We start from the raw sequence: 15,000 nt of genomic DNA on the forward strand, positions 1-15,000 counted from the left end.
TACCGCTGCACCACCGCTGACGTTGCATATATATATATATATATATATATATATATATATATATATATATATATATTTATTTATATATATATGTATGTATCTGTATATATATGTGTGTGTGTATATGTATCATTGGAATGTTTATTGCTTCCACATTGTACATTCCCTATGGTAGCCAGACTGTACTGCATGATATGTTATTGATACCATCCTGACATCATACAGGTGGGATGGATTACTGTTAACTTCTTGTGGCTATGTTGTGTAGGGTCCTGGGTATGGGAATTGCAAGTGCTGGTATTGCGTTGTAAGGCAGATATGTTTGGCTGTGGGGGAGGGGATGATATCAATAATTACAAGAGGTACTGAGCTTAGGCCCTCTCACCCCCAATAACAGTGCCTTTGGTCATATATGTATTTGTTGTGTTCTCTTTTATATCTATAGATATATATATATATATATGTATATATATATATATATATATATATATATATATATATATATATATATATATATATTAACAAGAGGGAGGAGCATAGGGTGACATACAAGAGTGGAGGAAGATGCACACAGGTGGATTATATCTTATGTAGAAGGGCCAGTCTGAAGGAGATTGGAGACTGTAAAGTAGTGGCAGGGGAAAGTGTAGTTAGGCAGTATAGGATGGTGGTTTGTAGGATGACATTGTTGATCAAGAAGAGGAGGATGAGTGTGAGGGCAGCACCAAGGATTAAATGGTGAAAACTGAAAAAGGGTAATTGTGAGGTGATGTTCAGGGAAGAGTTAAGAGAGGCATTGGGTGGCAGTGAAGAGTTACCGAATAGCTGGGTAACTACAGCAGAGCTAGTAAGAGAGATGGCTAGAAAGGTGCTTGGTGTGACATCTGGAAAGAGGAAGAGGGAAAAGGAGACCTGGTGGTGGAATGAAGAAGTACAGGAGAGTATACAGAGAAAGAAGTTGGTGAAGAAGAAGTGGGATTGTCAAAGAAATGAAGAAAGTAGACAAGAGTATAAGGAGATAAGATGTGGCGAAGGCTAAGGATAAGGTGTATGAAGAGTTGTATAAAAGGTTGGACAGTAAGGAGGGAGAAAAGGACCTGTACCGGTTGGCTAGACAGAGGGACCGAGCTAGTAAAGATGTGCAGCAGGTAAGGGTGATAAAGAATAATGAGGGAAATGTACTCACAAGCGAGGAGAGTGTGTTGAGCAGATAGAAAGAGTACTTTGAGGAGTTGATGAATAAAGAGAATGAGAGGGAGAGACGGTTGGATGATATGCAGATAGTGAATCATGAAGTGCAGTGGATTAGTAAGGAGGAAGTAAGGATAGCTATGAAGAGGATGAAGAATGGAAAGGCTGTTGGTCCAGATGACATACCTGTGGAAGAATGGAGGTGTTTAAGTGAAATGGCAGTGGAGTTTTTAACTAGATTGTTTAATGAAATCTTGGATGGTGAGAGGATGCCTGATGAATGGAGAAAAAGTGTTTTGGTACCAATTTTTAAGAATAAGGGTGATGTGCAGAGCTGTAGTAACTACAGAGGGATTAAACTAATCAGTCACAGCATGAAGTTATGGGAAATAGTAGTGGAAGCTAGGTTAAGAAGGGAGGTGATGATTAGTGATCAGCAATATGGTTTCATGCCAGGAAAGAGCACTACAGATGCAATGTTTGCTCTGAGAGTGTTGATGGAGAAGTACAAAGAAGGTCAGAAGGAGTTGTATTGTGTCGTTGTGGATTTAGAGAAAGCATATGACAGGGTGCCTAGAGAGGAGTTGTGGTACTGTATGAGGAAGTTGGGAGTGTCAGAGAAGTATGTAAGAGTGATACAGGATATGTACGAGGGTAGTGTGACAGTGGTGAGGTCTGCAGTGGGAGTGATGGATGCGTTTAAGATGGAGGTGGGATTACATCAAGCATCCGCTCTGTGCCTTTTCTTATTTGCAACAGTGATGGACAGGTTGACAGATGAGATCAGACAGGAGTCCCCATGGACTATGATGTTTGCAGATGACATTGTGATCTGTAGTGAGAGTAGGTAACAGGTGGAGGAGACCCTGGAGAGGTGGAGATATGCTCTAGAGAGAAGAGGAATGAAGGTCAGCAGGACTAAGACAGAATATATGTGTGTGACTGAGAGGGAGGATAGAGGAATGGTGAGGATGCAGGGAGTAGAGGTGCAAAGGTGGATGAGTTTAAGTACTTGGGATCAACAGTTCAGAGTAATGGTGAGTGTGGAAGAGTGGTAAAGAAGAGAGTACTGGCAGGATGGAGTGGGTGGAGAAGAGTGTCAGGAGTGATTTGTGACAGACGAGTACCAGTAAGAGTGAAAGGGAAGGTCTACAAGAGGGTAGTGAGACCAGCTATGTTATATGGGTTGGAGACAGTGGCATTGACAAAAAGACAGGAGTCACAGCATGACGTGGCAGAGTTGAAGATGTTAAGATTTGCACTGGGTGTGACAAGGATGGACAGGATTAGGAGTAAGTATATTAGAGGGTCAGCCCAGGTTGGAAGGTTTGGGGACAAAGCCAGAGAGGCAAGATTACGTAGGTTTGTACATGTGCTGAGGAGGGATGCAGAGTATATTGGGAAAAAGATGCTAAGGATGAAGCTGCCAGGTAACAGGAAAAGAGGGAGGCCTAAGATAAGGTTTATGGATGTGGTGAGAGAGGACATGCAGGTGGTTGGTGTAACAGAGCAAGATGTAGAAGACAGGAAGAAATGGAAACAGTTGATCTGCTGTGGTGATTTCTAACGGAGTAGCCGAAAGAAGAAGAAGAAGATATATATATATATATATATATATATATATATATATATATATATATATATATATATATATATGTATATATACAGAGAGAGAGAGAGCGACATATATATGTAGACATATATATCTACAGATATACACACACACACACACACACACACACACACACATATAGATATATATATATATATATATATATATATATACACACACACACACACACACACACACACACACACACACACACACACACACACACACACACACATACATCTACATGTATAAATACATTTCCTGTACTGTTGAATGTCTGTGCTGGATGATATGTTTGTTAAAACATCAGGGTTATATATATCTGACATGGCTTAGTGGTAAATCATTTTGGCTATGGTATGCAGGGTCCTGGATTTGAGACTTGCAAAGGCTGATTATTTTGTTGCTGGGCAAAACAAGGGCCATTGGATACAGAGTGATTAAGGCACTTTTAAGTAGTTGTAAGTGGGTTTGTGGGGGTTTGCGTGACGGTAAGCAATGATAACCTTCGTTAAATATGTTTACAGTCAGTTAGCCTCTAAATTGCTTAGCCTGTGTAGGCACTGCTTACCTCTGCACAAACAGGCTTAAACCCGCCTAATGCTGCTTAAAAGTGCTTACTCCCGCTTAACCCCCGTGCGAATTTCTTTAAAAGAAAAGAAAAAGTTGATAGGAAAGTAGTGAAAATGGGGCACAAAGAGGGAAAGACAGTAGAGAAAATAGATAGGGATGTGCAGGACAGGTGTAGGGAAGGTCCATAGCTGCCCATTTCTTCTACAGCAATAGCTGTGCATATGCACTGATTTAGAGATAGCTTTGGACACTCATACCCCTGAGAGAGGGGAGAGGACAACAGTAATATGTTGTGAAGCCAATTAGACCAGATTACATGTGTCCAGTGGACATGTGTGCGAAATGGACAGCTATGTATGGGGCGAGATTTTTTTTGGCAACAGATTGTCTTTTTTTAAGGTGAGAGTGGGATGTTGGGGAGTGATAGTAGGTATATTTGGGGAGGTAGGTTGGCTAGCATGACAGACAAGACAGACAAGACAGCATACAGGGGTGGTTTATGACACATGTGGGGGGTAAACACCTTGGATGGGGAGGGGTGTTTGGAAGTCGGAAGCCCATGAGCCCCCTAATGGAAACAGTGGGACTGAGGTCCCCACCCATGGGCAGTCACCACTGCACCTTCACGGCCCCAAAGGTGGCTATGCTAGGGGCTGAATAGGAGGGGCAGGCTGTCCCTCTAGATGCACCACACAGCACTCAAACTGGCATAGCAAATCTCCGAACTCCCTGTGGAGCTCACTATGCACCAGACCCCGGACTTGACGATGGGTGACAGTATCCTGTCCATGCCCACTCCCGGGGGGGCAAGCCCCTTCCCCTGAGGTGGTTCCACCCAAAGGTGGTGCAGGACTAGTGGACGAGGAGGTCCCGGGATGGGCCCCAGACGTGCTGGTGCCTGGTGCCATGGCCAGATGAGGTGGGAGAGGTGGATCCGGTGGGACCGGCCTTCCCAAACATGCTATGGTCTTTCAATTTTATAACATATGTTGATTAGTAATAGTTAACACATTCCAGGATTAGGTATAACAGCATGCATAGATATTCCCATTAACCCAAAACACCAATTACAGAACAGTTGCATAGTAAACGGAACACATGCATATATGGAATCACAGTGGCCATTACAACAGCATGCAGGTACATTGATGGCAGTATGCCACCATTGTGGTAGTATTTCCACATAGCACATGCAGAGAAGCAAATTTCAATATTTATCAAACAATAGGACATATGCACCAACAGTAGATTTAATTGTACACATACCCATTGAGTTGTGTATTTAGATTATTGTTGCAGATATGGTGGGGGGGGGGATGTCAATTAACAACTTGTATTTCCCTGTAGTTCTCATTACTTTCTTAGTCAGTGCTGTAATCTGTACCTTACATGTATTATTACACTAACCTATGGCCTTAGTTTGGACAGTGGTATGGTTGCAGACAACTATATACATGAACTGTGTTTTACCTGCAGTATACACCTTTTACCTGGTATACCCATGGATGTATTGTTTGGTAACACTACCTGACTGTTTCTACGCATATTCCCAGATTCCATGTTGATGTTATGCACATACCTCTCCATCTCTTATTACACACACTCTGGCCAAATCCTGACAACATGCAGGTGAAACTGGGACATATTTTGACTATTGCCCTCATAAACCTTTGGCGAGTTGCTACAATGACAGGTTTGTTTTCGTATACATTTTCCGAACATTTACAGGTCTGACAGTCAGTTATATGCTATTAAATCTGCCTAAATTTCAGAGATCATCACACTGATATGCCTGGGGGACAGGGTAACAGGCAGCAAATATGGGCCAATTATCTGGACATTCTGGACAAATCTGTACAGTTGATGGGTATGATTCTGCATACAGCTTACTACCACTTCCAGGATTCGAACCATGGTTGTGTCTGCTAAAAATAAAACAGTGTACATCACAGTTGAGTGTGCTATCTCTTCTCTGATTTCTGTCTATAAGTCTCCCATTGTTTTACAATCTGACCTTGTAATTATGTAGCACTGTGTGGATGACAGTGATGAATAATACATTATTATTCATAGAAACTAACACTGCCATACAATACCAGACTAAACAGTACCAGTCCAGGATTTCAATCTTTTATTTCTAGGCACAGTTTTCATATCTGACAAACCTGTGGGGGTAATGTTTGTTAACACTACCTGAATGTTGCCACACATATTACCAGATTCCACATTATTATTATGCACATACAACTCACTCTGTTACTGCACACACTCTGGTCATACCTTCACAACATGGGGGTGGGGATGGGACATACTTTGCTTATTACTCTCATAACAATTTGGTGAGTTGCTAGAGTGATAGGTTTGTTCTTATAGATATATTTCTGGCAGTTTTGATGTCTGACAATCAGTTGTATGTCATTATTTGCTGCTAAACTTCTGGGATCATCCCACTGATTTGCCAGGGGGACAGGCAGGGACTTATGCCAATTATCTGGACTTTCTGACAATATCTGTACAGTTGTGGGGTATGATTCTGCATACAGCTTACTACCACTCCCAGGATTCGAACCATGGCTGTGTGTGCTAAAAATAAAACACTTCACATGTCTCAGTGGAGTGTGCTATTTGGATTATGTTATCTATCTTTTCACTGTTTTCTGTCTAAGTCTCTCTCAGTTGTACAATATGACCTTGTGATTACAACAGTTGTATACAGACATTCCTACACATTTTATTTATGTAGCACAGTGTGGGTAACAGTGCTTAATACAACAGTACTATTAAGAGATTGCAACGCTACATTACCACATGATACCAGAGTAAACACAAGCAGTCCAGGAGTTAGACCTTTATTGCCAGGCTGTTACCATTGTATTTACATACAACCTATATGAGACTCTTCCTGCCATGTTGTCTGATTTATTCAGTACATGCCATACACAATACAGGTTTTATACTGGCAATTAACTTTCTGCTACTTTTAGATTTATTTCTTATGACAGTACATGCAAGATTATTACTAACCTGCCTCGCAACACAGCCTCTGCAGCCCAGAGGCATGGGCTTCCTGATTTACAGCCCACTCTGCTGCCACTGTCAGAGACATAAGAGGAATATTTAGCCATACTTATCCATAATAAACATGAGCTGGCAATTATTAAACAGGTAGTAGGATGAGTACTTACACACAGCTGGGACATCACCCAACTGCTTAGCTTCTTGGATCCACTGATCCAAGAGCTCCCTTTTCCTCCGTTTCAGGTCAGCATAGTGATGCCTGACCTGCTCACCAGTTCGAGGGATACCAGTGGCACTGGTGAGGTCACGGGCGAGATGGTCCCAGGCTTCTACTTTATATTAGGAACCCTGGTACTGGCCCTGCAGCAGTCTCTGTTCATGGTCTTTAACGAGGAGTCCTGCCATGACTTTGGACTCCTGGATGCCCTGCCATGACTTTGGACTCCTGGATGCCCCAGCGCTGTGCCCAGAAGCGTGATCCTTCTTGCACACCAGCCATAGTGCCTACAGGAGGAAGCTGCAACCAGTTATGAGATGTATTCCCACTTGTGGGGTTTATATATGGCCGATTTCCTGCACTTTGCCGTGATTGGAAAGTTTTGAAAATGCTAAGCCATGGGCAAACCTGCTTACCTAAGGTTGGCATTGCTCAAAAGGGTATACCAATATGCAGATTAATTTAGCTGGCCTACACATTGCTTACACCTAGTAAGCAGGGGTGTGCAGTGCTTAGCATTGCTTATTTTTAAATTTGCACACTATTTGCTGTTTGGCATTGATTTATCATTCATTAAATGTTATATATTTGTTTAGTATCTGTGATTCATGTGTACCTACACTGTACAGGGTCCTTGTGTTTATTGGGGGATTTCACCACTTTATTACAATGACACCTCACATCTGGACTTAATGCAGTACTCCAGTTCACATATTTATGTTATGTAATAAGTTATACAGCAAAAAAATGTTCATAAAGTGATTTCACATGGAAAATGGAATTTACTACAGTGAGAATCAAACAGCGAATAACTGCTCATAAAGCAAATGCTCTGACAACTACACTATTGCAGTACTGCTTCAATTGCATGTATCTTGCTATTCATCTTCTTGTGCTATTTAAGCTACAGTATGCATAGCTAAGCAATGGGAAAACCCATGTACCTACAGTTAAATTTAATCTGTTTGATAAAAAAAAATTCTCTACTATTTTCTAAGAAGGGACAGGTTTCACTTACTGCTGTGGATTCCTGCATGCATCTGCACATGTGGCAGACATCTTAGCAACCCCACATACCTCTCTCAACCTCTTCAGGCAAACTATCTGGACAAAGCTTGACAAATTGTGGTACAACTACGGACATATTTTCATTATTGCTCTTATAAACTTGGGACAGTTGCTAGTGTAACAGGATTTGTTTTAATATACATTTTCTGATGGATTTGAAATATGACACTGAAATGTTTGCCATTATTTACTGACTTCAATACAAAGATCATCCCAGTGATTTGCCAAGACAAATGGGGTGCTGTATGGGCGAGTAATCTAGATATTTTGCAATGATTTGTACAGTTGGGAGGTATGCAGCCTCCTATGAGCATTCTCGCTCATTGTAATTGCCGAGTGGCACTTCCTGAGTGCAGGGGCATGTGTATTGTGAGAGCTCTGCTCTCAGACACAACACCTGCACTCGTCCATGCTCCATGTCCGTTTAGGAGCAGAAGCAGCACGCCTTCATTACTATGCATGGCGTGCTGCCGTGCTTCCTTTAAACCAGGGGTGTCCAACCTTTTCACTTGCAAGGGCCGCATTGAGTCAACAGAAATGGTCTGGGGGCAAATGGCAAGTGAGGACCAAAAAAAAAAAAAAAGGTCTCACATTAACTGAAGAGCAAAAAAAAAAAAAAAAAAAAAAACCAGCAAGAGACTCCATACAGGTTTATGCGGACTAATGTGGCTGTTTTGTAGGTGAATTTGAACAATAAATAAATTAATAAATGCATAATATTTGCCCTAAATTCAATATCTCATTCTAATTATTTAAAAACAGTTAAATCTAACATCTTAGTTTATTTGTAAAAAAAATTAGCAGGTGCAGTAGTACCTTCCTTATCTCATCCATATTTGCCAAAAGCAGTTTGGGCAGGATTACACACCTTAGCATCTATGGGTCACTATCCTTGGCTGAGATAGATAAACACACTTGTTCAGGATGTTTTTTTTCACACAAAAGAGAAATGAAGATAGCATGGGCTGTTGTTTCTTTTGCTGAGCATCCCACTGATATTCTTAATGTGGGGAGAAGACATACAGGCACTGTAGATGTATTGTTAGCTTCCATGAGTTGGAAACATCTAAGAAGCATAATATGCCATACATAAATAACGTGTTAAAACCCATCAGCCTAGCAGCAAAAAGTTGATAGTGTATTCGCCTTATTTCTTAAGATAACTATGCAAACCTTCATTAAAGCACAAGGCATGAAACTGCGAAACAGTGTCTCATAATTAAAAACTAACAGTATTTCTATTTATACATACAGTAGTATCACCTTTGCCGACTCATATCTAGAGTCGCTACTAAACGCATACTTAGATTCTTGGTATGTGTATTCCATAGATAAACAAACCCCATATGCTGTCTTCACATCAAACGCATCTAAGGTAACTACCACGCATAATGATGTGAATCATACAAAAGACAGTAGCAGTCCAAAGATAAAACTGCGACCTGTTCATGTTATATAAAACGAAACTTGCATTCTAATGCTACAAAAAACATAAACAGTGACATCATGATAGCACAGTGTATTTTGGTACTAACCTTAATCATAGCTGTATATATACTCTGATCTTGCCTCAAGTCATATAAACAACAGTCATGTATACAGCGATCACTAATAACAAAACATCCTCATCACTATCCAGGCAAACAAACTGTAAAGATATAACAAGGAAGAAAATCAGTCCAGGGACAAAAAGTCCTACTCACAACAACCACTAGCAGGCACCTAAACGAGTCAATCAAACGACTGCTAGCGTAATGGAAAAACAATTGTGCTATGATTATCCTGTCTAGAATCAAACTCATCAAACATCAATGATTAACAAACCTATGCTGACAGCTTCAGATCAAAGACTGAACTGAAAAATGTAAATCGTATATATATCTCACAAGGCAGCTGTCCAATCGCTGACAGCTATCCACTCACCTCTGCTTATTGCAGGCACTAAGATGTTCCAACTAAGTGCCACTATGGAAATTAAACAACTTCCGTAATAAAGAAGTCAACAGATATAAAGTCTGACAAAAACTGACAACCAGGCAGATACTCAGATATACACATAGCCTACCTATGGCTTCTACAAAATAAGAAAAATGAGAAAAAATATAAATACTAATGAAAAGTATATGTAATAATCAGGTACTAAACTAAAATGAGGCGATATACTAACGCCTGTAGGACAACATAATGCATGAGGGAAATAAGGCTCAACTGTAAAACATTGCAGACTACCGCCTCAGCCTGAAAGTGTACATGCTGAGCACCAGGTTGCCAATTATACAGCGGAGCTTAACTTTAACTTTAACTTAGCTTAACTAGTGTCAAAAATACTTAGCTTTACTTACCTTTTGCTATGTTGTAGTGTAGTGTGTGTACTCAAATAAAATAAATCCTCTCCATGATCTCGCCTTCCTTCAGCTTTAAAAATGACGAACGGTGTTTGGCATGTGCATACCAGCGAAAGACGCTGGTATGAAAAAGCGTGAAAAGAAAGTTGGCGCAGAACAGCAAAGTATGCGGACGGTAAACACGGAAAAAAGTTAAATTAAAATTAAATTTAAATTTAAGGGTCGCGGGCCGCATGGAAGAGCTCTGAGGGCCGCATGCGGCCCGCGGGCCGCGGGTTGGACACTCCTGCTTTAAACGGTCATTTCCGTGCAGGAATAAGTTATTCCTGCACGGAAGATTAGTAAATCCTGGGGGATATTTATTTACACAGTGCAGCATGTATAGGCAACTTTCTAAGATGTTCAGGCATTATTCTTCGCAAACTGAGAAAATTAAATAAATATAGCCCGATTGTGGTGAGACTGGCTTGCAGTGGACAGCCCCCTGCTATAAAGCACGCATTAGCGTGCTTTAGCGCGATTTAGCGTGGAGTTGCCACTGTTGCACACAAGAGCAGCGGTGGTTTAACAAGGTTAAATTATTCGGGCTACCTAAATTCCACTCTTCAAATTTTCCCTTAAATCTACCTTCCTCGAACTGTACTGACGATCTAACCAGCGTATCCTATAACTAAAAACTTCATCTCTACTTGATTCCCAAGTAGACTATTCTCTATCTGTAAAGCCTAGCACTTGCTCCTACAGTACTTGCACCTTGATAAAGCACTATTATTATAGATAGTACCCCACCAGCCTAGAACCCACATCCCCCGGAGTCTTTTGTAAGCTTTTTATCTATTACTTCTAGCATGTCATGGGATCAGTTGCTAGTGTCCTCTCCTGCTCAACTGGTGAACCTGGGAATATTGAGGCAATGTTACAATTGCCTCATGTACACAGACAATCCTCTCCTTCTCCCACAAAACACAAATACATGCGAGATGCAACTATACGGCCAAACTGGAGGCTGAGCTCTCTCAACATAGGACTGGCAAGACCAGACAGGAGGAGAAGGTAACCACACACACTACATACCCAGTCACACATAGTACCATCACAACTTCAAATCATACACATAATCACACAAAGACATACTCGGAGGCTCTGACCAAAAATCTACCAAAACAACAGAGGCCTCCAAAGCAGACACCCAAACAACTACCACCTCAGGACCCAACACATGCATCACATAGACCACACAGTCAGAGTGTCAAACAGTCACAGCCCTTAAGGCCAAACACAATGCCAGACACACTCGTCATTGGTGACTCCATAGTCAGGCACACTGACGTCCCGCTCACCAGACTGAGTAATGAGAAGGTCACAGTAAGCTGCCTGTCGGACGCTAGAATCCACCACATAACACAAGCACTCAGGTCTCTCAACAGCAAGTACAAGTACGACTCAGTCATTGTCCATGCTGGTGTCAACGACCTGAGACGTACCTCCTTGGACTACATGAAAAGAGACATTGAGGAGCTCTCTGATTATGTAGCCCAGGCAGGTATGACCCTGACCTTGAGCAGTATCCTACCTTCACCTAGAATGATGCCACAATACAGTGATAAGATGATCAGCTTTAATAATTGGCTTAAATTTTGGTGTCATTCAAAGGGGATCCAATGTCTGTCTGCCTGGGATGACATGCTGGACAAGCCACGCTGCTTCGCAAGGGATGGCTTGCACCTGTCACCCCTGGGCTTCCAGATATTGGCAAAGGCTCTTGCCACCCCCATAGTGCCTTTTTTAGGCAAGGCTCAAATTCTAAACCTACCACCCTAGAACACAAAAAAGGAAAAAAACCAAGGGTAATGCTGCTCAATGCCAGAAGTCTCAATCTCAAGATGCACGCACTCGAGGCCCTTCTCAGTATGGAGAACATCGATGTCTGTGCTGTGACAGAAACCTGGTTCAAGGCTCCTGAGAGCACCCCAGCACTATCAGGTTTCACCTCATATCATGCGTTCCGGCCCCAAAATCTGGACAACACCAAGAAAGGAGGGGGGGTGTCCATATTCATAAAGGACACACACACCTCAAGGTTGGTGGCAATGCATGATGCATCGGAGACCATCCAGGTGCAATTAACCATAGGCAAGACTGCTCTGCAATTAGTAGCATGTTACAGGCCACCCTCTCAAACTCAGGAACCTCACATGGCCTTCCTGAAAACACTGGAGGGGATAAATGTATCTCCAAATACCATCATACTAGGTGATTTCAACTACCCTAATATAGACTGGGAACACTACTCAAGCCCAAACACTCTAGCCCAAAGGTTCCTGGAGTTCATAAACTCAAATGCCATGGAACAACTAGTCACCATCCCCACAAGAGGAGAAAACATACTTGATCTCATCATCACGAACATGGGATCACAATGTTCAACACCGGAAGTATACCCCTCACTGGTGAGATCAGATCATAAACTAATCTCGCTGGAGGTCCTCATCCCGCCCCACCTGAAATAAAAAGACCACAGTGAAAAACTTCTCAAAAGCCGACTTCACACTTCTAAAAACTAGTGTGGTCTCCTTTAAGGCCCCTGAGCCAGTGGTAAACATTACTCAAACCGCTGAATCACTTACAAATGCCTTCTATCAGCACCTACAGGACTGCATGGATCAGGCAATCCCAAACAAAACTAAGACTCTTTGTACCAAAGGCAAGCATCCAGTCTGGTGGACCCCAGCCATAAACAAGCTCTACAACAAAAGGAGGAAGCTACTACAAGATAGAGCAAAATCCTCGAAAGGTAAGACACCTTTGATCACTATAAATAAAAAACTAAGAGCTCTCATAAAATCATCCAAGGCAAATTTTGAGAGAAAAATCACCAAGGACTCAAAAGACAATCATAAGGCCTTCTTTAGCTATGTTAGAAACCTAGGAGGAAACTCCCAGATATGCTCAGAATTAGTTCAAAATGATGTGAAGATTACTGAACCTACACACATTGCCAACATACTGGCTGACAGGTTCAGTGCAAATCCCCCCCCTCCCCCCCAAAAGGAGAGATATCTATACCAGAGGATTGTAGCCCCCCAAACATCTCCAACGCCCAGGTGAGAACTGCTCTCTCCAAGGCAAAACACAGCATCCATGGGACCGGATGGTGTCCCCGGCTGTGTGCTCCACGAACTCAATGAGGAATTAAACCCGCAGTTAGGACAGCTGTTTAATCTTAGCCTCACCTCAGGATACGTACCCAAGGAGTGGCGCACGGCGACTGTGGTCCCACTTCACAAGGGCGGTGCCTCCACCGACCCTGGAAATTACCATCCCATTAGCTTGACAAGCCTTATCTGCAAAGCTATGGAGAGGATCATAATGGAACTCATAAATAAAGACATAGGGAACTTGCAGACTTTGGATCCATCCCAGGTTGGCTTTGTCAAAGGCAGATCATGCCTTTTAAACTTGGTTGACTTTTTCGAAACAGTCACCAAGGCCATTGATGAGGGCAAGGCAGTCCATACAGCCTACCTCGACCTGGCAAAGGCCTTCGACACAATACCCCACTCAGGTATCATCGAAAAACTCATCAGCTTGAATGTAAACCCATACATCACAAGATGGGTTGCAAACTGGCTAAGTGACAGAACCCACAGGGTCAGAGTTGCTGGTGCCATGTCAGACTCAAAGCCTGTCACAAGTGGTGCCCCACAGGGCTCAGTCCTGGGACCACTCTTGTTTGGCATCTACTTTTCTGAAGTACAAGCAAACACAGGAGGGTTATGGCTGACAAAGTTTGCTGATGACTGCAAACTGGGCGCCATAGTCGAAAACACATCTGACACAGATATCCTTCAGAAGGGCCTCACAGAAACGGATAACTGGTGCCAGAGCCATGGCCTAAAGTTAAACGCCAAGAAATGCATAGTCATACCCTTCGGGAAAAACAAGGTTACCCCTAGCTACCATATAGGTGGCAATCCACTGAGCACAGAAGAAGTCATCAGGGATCTGGGGACCCAGGTTGACAGTCACCTTTCGTTTGACACTCATGTTGCCAAAGTAGTTAGGAAAACCTTCTACATTGCCCACCTGATCATGAAGGGATTCACATCTAGATCTAGGGAGGTCATCGTCCCCTGTACTCATCACTCATTAGACCTATGATTGAGTACAATGCCCCATTCGGAATGTATCTGACCCGACACCTGCAGCAGCTGGAAAGGCCCCAAAAGTTCCTCACCAAAAGGATAAAGGGTCTCAAAAATATGTCTTACGCTGCCCGACTGAAAGAACTCCAGCTCTATTCAGTCGCATACCGCTTGCTCAGAGGTGACCTGTGCCTGACATATAAGGCCATGTCAAACCCAGATTTGATGAATATGCTTCACCTCAAAAAATCTAGATCCCTCAGAATCACAAGGGCGGGAGACTTAAACCTTGACACGGTTATTAATAGAACGTGCTGGAGGGACAGATTCATCACCCAGAGACTCCCTATGCTGTGGAACAAAATCCCGGTACATGTGAGGCAGAGCACCTCGCTGGCCTTGTTCAAGAGGAATCTTGACCAATGGATGGGAGATTGCAGATATACCCCAGGGATTACTTCAGTGTCACTGCTTGACAGAGGCACAGCAAAATAATAGGCATAGTTTTCTTCAAACTAAAGGGGTGGCGAAAGCCACATAACTATGGGCTAGGCTTATAAATGCCCTTGGGCAGATAGCCTAGTATGAACCTATGAACCTATGAACCTATTAGTCTGTATACCTTTTTCTCATCAAACTTACTTAAAATATTTGGGGAAAAAGCTAAGATCTGAGAAGACAGAGAGGTTAAGAAAGGTGTTTGACTTACAAGCAGTGTTTCTTGTTGATAGTGTGCATATCTTTTTTTATCTTACTTAAGGTAACAGGAAAACAACTACAAATGACATTTCATTTAAGTAGATTTGAGAGAAAGGAAAGTACACACACTGT

At 42.4% G+C, this 15,000-nt stretch overlaps 1 long non-coding RNA gene across 1 annotated transcript in view; it reads right to left on the reverse strand.

Moving 5' to 3' along the window:
* Positions 1-15,000, reverse strand: part of LOC122792775 — a 183,213-nt gene that overhangs the window by 145,582 nt on the left and 22,631 nt on the right. The window lies entirely within an intron of this gene.

This window comes from Protopterus annectens, chromosome 1.part0 (assembly GCF_019279795.1).
Source record: "Protopterus annectens isolate FY-2018-M chromosome 1.part0, PAN1.0, whole genome shotgun sequence".
Classification (NCBI taxonomy): Eukaryota; Metazoa; Chordata; order Ceratodontiformes; family Protopteridae; genus Protopterus; species Protopterus annectens.